This window comes from Rhinolophus hipposideros (genome assembly GCF_964194185.1).
Source record: "Rhinolophus hipposideros genome assembly, chromosome: 12".
Lineage (NCBI taxonomy): Eukaryota > Metazoa > Chordata > Mammalia > Chiroptera > Rhinolophidae > Rhinolophus > Rhinolophus hipposideros.
In genome coordinates, this window is record NC_138058.1 from 31,360,624 (window position 1) to 31,367,732 (window position 7,109).

Genomic DNA, 7,109 nt, shown 5'->3' on the forward strand with positions numbered 1-7,109 from the left:
TTTCCCAGTCCTGCATTGCACTCCAAATGAATGTTTCCAGTCTTTCAAACTTGAAATGAGTTTGCTGGAATCTAGGTTAAACTTAACTTTGGTAGCAGAATGAACGCATATTTGAGTGAATGATTAAATCAAAACCATTTTTGTGCCTTTTTCTTTCTTTCTTTCTTTCTTTCTTTCTTTTTTTTTTTTTTTGCCGCATCTACTGCGAAGATGAAGACCATCGCTGTGCACTTACACTTTAGAGGAGTTGCAACAGAAATTCTGAAAACTCAAGTCTCTTGCCTCCTGGGAGAGGGTGTCCTCACCATGTCATGCCTCTCATCCACTATGTGTTAAAACAAATAATACCTATGGTTTCATACTTAGTCGTTAAAAGTCATTACAAAGAATGCATTGCCTCTCTTTGCTGCACCTACTGCGAGGATGAAGACCATTCTCAGCAATCAGACGGTGGACATCCCAGAAAACGTGGACATCACTCTGAAGAGATGCACTGTTATTGTGAAGGGCCCCAGAGGCACCCTGCGGAGGGACTGCAATCACATCCATGTAGAACTCGGTCCCCTTGGAAAGAAAAGAAGAGGCTCCGGGTTGATCAATGGTGGGGAAATAGAAAGGAACTGGCTCCTGTTCGCACTCTCTGTAGCCGCGTAGAGAACATGATCAAGGATGTTACATTGGGCTTCCGTTACAAGATGAGGGCTGTGTGCTCACTTCCCCGTCGATGTCATTATTTAGGAGAATGGTTCTCTTGTTGAAATCCGAAATTTCTTGGGTGAACGTACATCCGCCAGGTTTGGATGAAGTCAGGTGTTGCTTGGTCAGTATCTCAAGCCCAGAAAGATGAGTTAATTCTTGAAGGAAAGGACATTGAACTTGTGTCAAATTTAGCTGCTTTGATTCAACAAGCCACAACAGTTAAAAACAAGGATATCAGAAAATTTTGGATGGTGTCTATGTTTCTGAAAAAGGAGCAGTTCAGCAGGCTGATGAATAAGATCTAAGTTGTCCAGCTACCGAAATGCCAAGATGTTGAGTGATTCCTCAGGCTTATTTGTGATATTTTAAAAATGCAAAAAAGTAGTATATTGGAAAAAAAATTGTGATAAGAACATTTCTGTGTCAGAAAATTTTCAGCATATTTTTCTTTTGGGAAGTTGAATAATGAATTACTTAGGATCATTTTTATCATAAGTAATAGAAAACCCATTGAAAATTGGCTTTAAGATTTTAATAATAAAATTGGTCTTTATTATTCTCTCTTATAACAGGAAGTCTGGAGATGGGGGTAGTGTGGGGTTTAGCTCAAAAGTTCAGTGACACCATCAAAGGCCATGTCTCTAAGCCTCAGTTTATTTGTCTTTAAAATGGGCCTAATAAATCTCCCCTCTAAGGGTGTTGGGAAGTCTGGAAACAATGAATGAAAGCACTTAGAACAGCTTCTGGCACTGACTGAGTGTTGTGTAAATATTTGTTATTCTAATTTTTGATGCAATTCCAAAGTAAACTGTCTGGTTTCCTAAGCTGAAGTAAATCAGATAAAAACAGCAAATGAGAAAGTATGCTTATATAATTGTTTACAGGCACCTTGTTGTTTTAAGTTCATTCTGAAAGATGGTGGGCAAATGTGTGCGAGGGAAATCAAAACTATTTTCCAGATGCCTAAAGAACGAGTGCGTCTGGGGTCGAGAATGGGTTGTGTTATTGTTCCCCTCCACTTTGACATCACTGTAGTTTCTAGTGTTTTTTTTTTAATTTAAAAAAAAATTCACTTTTTAAGATGCTTATCATCAAAAAGGGGACTGTGGTAAACTGAATTACAGCCCCCAAATATGTCTGAGTCCAAATTCCCAGAACGTTTGACTACTTTAACTTCCGTGACAGGGTAGTTGTAGCAGATGGAATTAGATTGCTAATCAGCTCACCTTAAAATCGGGAGAGTACCCTGAATTATCCATGTGGGACCAATTGATCACAAGGGTACTTCCATGTGGAGGAGAGAGGCAGAAGCCTCAGTGTCAGAGTGGTGTAACATGAGAGGACCCTACAGGTCATTGCTAGCTTTGAAGCTAGAAAGGGGTCACCAGCCAAGAAACGTGGGCGCTTTTAGAAGGTGCAAAAGGTAAGAAAATGGATTCTCCCCTAGAGCCTCCAAAAGGAAAGCAGTCCTGCTGACATGTTGGTTTTAGTCCAGTGAGACCCATTTTGTACACTGACCTTCAGAACTGTAGGATAATATATCTGTGTTATTTTAAGCCATGACATTTGTGGTAATTTGTTACAGCAGCAATAGGAAACTAATACACGGAAAGAATGTGATATCAACTCATGATGAGGAGCCTAGGATATCCTTTCATGTCAAATCTCAACAAACAGAAAGGCAAATACTAACCAGTTATCACACTTATTGCACGGCTGTCATCATGGGGCTGGGGATGGGCTCAAACCTCACTTCTATATCAGGATCCCGGAGTCTGTCATGATCCTGGAAATACATCTTCAGTGGAGAAGAACAAAACAGGATGTCACCATTTAATGGAATAAGTGAATGGGGTGGAGTGAAAACCAGGGTATTGGAAAGGTTTCTTAACGGAAGCAGAAAATAACTGGTGTGTGTCAACAAATGAGGAAACAGTGAAATGGTAAGCATAAACAAAGGAAAAGGACGTCTGAGCTAACAGAATTCGGGTGCCATTTGTAGGGAAAATAATCTTAATAATCTCACCTCTTGCTCTTATGGCATGGACATTCAAGGAGATCATGCAGCTTGTGGGCAAAATTCCTCATTATTATGCTTGTCTCCTGATTACCATCTCTATGTGCCGTCAAAAGCCAACTCTTAACTATCCTGCACCAACCTATATAAAAGAAGTACCTGTCTCTCCAGTTTACTTTTATCCAATCCCAGAGATTTCCCCCTTCCTTTCTCCCACCCCCTTAATCTATCACAAGTGGATTTCATGTAACCTTGCTCCTTTGATTCTATGCATAAAATAAGCTGCAAACCGCCATTTCGCGGAACATTTTCTCCATCCGTTGAGATTTTTGCTTCCCGGCAATTGTCGACAGTCTGGCTCAAATAAACTCTCATAAGCTTTCTCTTAGGCTGGATGATTTTCCTTGACAATCTACATCAAGAAGGGATTGAATAGCTTCCTTATGGCATATTTAAGATGGCAAAACAATAGGCAAGACATTTGAGGAAAAAATTTGCATTCAAAAGCACTGAATTTTCTTTTTAAGCATTAGAGCTTTACAAAGAGTAAACGTGATTATCCAAATTACATCCCTCATATCACATCCCTTCTCCAAATGAGCGCCAAAGGAGGCATGGTGGCACTGGGGTTGGGTTTGTGGGTTAGCGTGTTAGTGGGTTCATTCTAGTTAGGCGTTCAAGGCTTAGTCAATCTTCCGTCCGCCCCAGCACTGTGCCCTGTGGGACTTCTGGAGGCCGTGCCTGGCCCGGGTGCATGGAAGCCTGCCCAGTGGTGAGGGGCTTCGTGCAGGAATGGAGAGACATCTTCATAGTTGGTTCCTTTTATGTAAAGTGTTAGCATTAATAATATCAGACTTCGCTGATGATAGGATGTGACTCCAAGTGGAGTGATATGTTGACCAAGCTTTGTATTTCTTTGCTTAACAGTTACAAAAGACTGATGGCATTTTTAGTCAATAAATTTCTGATTTCCATTGTTGATGTTTTGGTGCTTAGCTGCCCTGAGAAAGTGCTACCAAACCATTAAACATTTTTTTCAACTATTATCTAATTATTGTCCATAGTTATTTAACAAGAGTAAAGGTCCATCATAACTTACTTTTCTTTGTTACATATTTATCATGTCACATGCATTATTTCATGTTGACGTGGAGTCCCCTAAAATAGCAAACCCTTAGCCATTTTCCCAACATGAACCACACATCAAAGTTATTAATAACAATGACTACCTTTCGCTAGGACCTTACAATGTACAAGGCACCAAGTTTTATGCGACTTAATTTTCCTAGTAATCCTGGGTGACCAACACCTTTAAGATCATCATATTACTGGTGAGGAAACTGAGTCTTGGAAAGGTCTATTAACTTGTTCAAGTCACACGGCTAATAGATGGTGGAGCCAGGGTTCAAATCTAATCCATGTGATTCCAGTTTTAAACTCTTAAGCACTCCTGCTAACGATGCAGAATGTATCCGAGCTTACGAAAACCAGCAAACTATAGCTCATGGGCCAAATCCAGCCTCACGCCAATGGGGACGGCTAGGCCGGTTAGCACTGCATTCCCTCTGCCCCTATTTCCCAGTCTTCTCCCCTGGCTGGTGGCCACGTCTTGCTGTTGTCCAGGGCCCACTGGTCACTACCTACATGTTGGGGACTCTATCATTGGTAATTGCTGGGCAATGAGCAGTAGAATGTCAATCTGGGAGTTGATGACTTGGCAAGTTGCCTCACTTCCCATGAGGTACTCCAGGTGACAAGGCCAGGTTCTCCAAGAGGCAGGAGTCTAGGTGTCACAGGATTAGAGTAAAACTGACTGCAGCAACTCTACTCCCTTCCCCACTTTCAGATCTCTCCGCCTTGGTTCAGCAGCTCTTCTTTCCAAAATGTCTACACTGAACAGGCAAATGGACACAAAGCTGCTCACCACCTGGGATCCACCCCCACCCTTCACCCCCCACTCCAGGCAAACTGCGAGGGCTGAAGCAGGAATTTTCCCTTTTGTTATATAATGATCAGAGGACCAGTTAGGATCGGAAGGTGGGAGCAAGAGCATCTCCGTAGTTTGATGCTTCTTCTTTCCTGTGGGGGATTGCCACATCCCTAGTTGATGGCAGACTTGATAGAGAAACCCAATGAGCTGAGGGAACACATAGCTGGCTACCGTTATGAGGACACTTGTTCACCACTCCTCACATTTCCTGTGGCAGCATCTACCTAGAGCCACACTCCTGGCCTTTCTCCTTTCTTTCCCTTAATCCTCCTCTCAGAAGTGACATCTGGTAGGTAACTCTGAGAGAGAGATCTGGGTATGAGCGCCCCAAACCCTTCCTCTTTGGGGATAGACCTGTGTTTTTGTAAACATCTCAGTATAATGCATTCATCCAGCTGGGCCTTAGGCCTGGGGAGTGTGTCTAATTCAGAGGCTAACCCTTCATAAACCCGCCTGGCCACAGACCTTAGCTATGTTATCTTAACAGCTTTATAGATAACAAAAATAATGTTTTCATTTCCATCTGCCAGATTTCTGTGTCTGCATCTCAAATAGTTCAAAACTCAGAAGGGAGAAAATAAAAGGGTATTATTTCTAAAACCCCATTAATCTCTATGCATCAAAAGTGTCCCCATTCTTCAAGGCCCAGAACAAATGCCATGCCTGTACCCCATCCCCTGAATGCAGATGTGTCTGTCCTTACCCCAACCTCTCGCTGTACTTCTTTGCCTCCCTTTCAGTCACTTGTCAAATTTGGCTTTAGGGTTAGCTGTGTACTTGTTATATTTCACTGCTCCATACCAGTAGCTTAGGTTGTTCCCAACTTTAGTGGTTGGGCTTGAAAACAACCTAAAGTGCCTGTTTACATTCTAACTGTAACTCCCAAACTGAGGGTTGTATGCCAAATTCAGAGTCTCAGGCCTCAGCTGACAAAATGAACATTTCCAGCTATCACACAGTGAAGTTGTTTGCCAGACAATTGCTCTGTTCTGCAGTTTCATCATTTTCGTTAGCATGGCAGTTTGGGGACAATTATTTCAATATTTTATTATATTTGCAGTAGTTGTTTTATAAAACAAATGTGAAATGGAAAAGTGAAAACGCTCACCCTGGTGATAAAAAAATAAAGAGCTTAAACTCGATTCAGTTCAGGAAAGATGGAAACTGTTAGGCATGCTGAATGCTACATAGAATTAACCTTGATTTGGATATGTGGTTTATTTATGGTCGTTGACTTTTGTGTTCAACTGTGAAGGAAAAGTCTGAAGGCCATCTGCTGGCAGAATTCTCTCTTGCTCAAGGAAGATCAGTCGTTTGTTCTATTCAAGCCTTCAACTGATTAGATGAGGCCGACCCACGTTATGGAGGACAATTGGCTTTACTTAAAAGCCGCAGATTGCAACGTTAATCTCATCTAACAATACCCTTACAGAAACATCCAGAATAATGTTTGGCTACATATCTGGGCACTGGCTCAGCCAAGTTGCTACATGAAATGAACCACTCCATGCGGTGGAAACACATCTTCAAAATTATGTTCAAAAGGCAAGAAATATGATACTTTTTACGTCTCTGGGAGTATTTAAATATTATTTCAGCACATTATTTTGCTGCAGGGTGTGGCTGCCGAGCTGGTCCTACCACTTGCTGCCCTGAGTGTGTCCAGAGAAACGCGTCATGACTTTTGGGGCTCACAAGGAACTTCCCACAGGTCTTAGAATGTGCTCCCACTCTAATGGGGGTACATGCAGGCCTCACTACTGTGGCACCCTCTCGTTCCCAGCGTGCTCCATCTCCAGAGGGCTTGTCTCCCTCTGGGATGTTCAAATCTACCTTTTAATCTTTAGTCTCACCTCACCCCTCTGTGACCTGAGCCTGAGCTTCAGAAAACAAAGGCCTATCCATTGTCCCATGAGGTGAGAGAAGCTCCTGCTTCCAGGACATAGGCATGGGGTTAGGGGTAGGTGAAAAAGTGGGTTGTTCTTTGATGAGCCTTGAAAACCGGACACCATTGATTTTGCCATCAGGAGAAGCTGCCAAAGTCACTCATTTGCACAGCTCCTCACAGTTTTTTCCACCACAGAAAAGATAGGGAGGCACCCACCCAGATCACAGACGATACACTTGGAATGGGAAGACCCCCACAGAGTACTTCACACTAGACATCACCAGGCAGCAGCAGTGTTAGGGCGAGGACACTCTCACTATGCAAATTGCTATGGGAAGGAGTGACCATGAGAGGGTTTTTTTTTTTGTTTGTTTGCTTTTGACAAAGAAGCAATGCATTCTTTTTTTTTTTTTTTTCCAATACATGACTTTTACTCCATCTTTAAAATATCACAAATAAGTCTAAGGAATCACTGGACATCTTGGTGTTTCGGTAGCTGGACAACTTACACAGAT

The 7,109-nt window shown here is 42.3% G+C and overlaps 1 pseudogene across 1 annotated transcript; it reads left to right on the plus strand.

Annotated features, from left to right (window-relative positions):
* The first annotated feature begins 423 nt into the window (after positions 1-423).
* LOC308505698 (large ribosomal subunit protein uL6-like) lies at positions 424-997 on the plus strand (annotated as a pseudogene). The gene has a single exon. The product of its transcript is annotated as a large ribosomal subunit protein uL6-like (transcript).
* Positions 998-7,109: the final 6,112 nt, after the last annotated feature.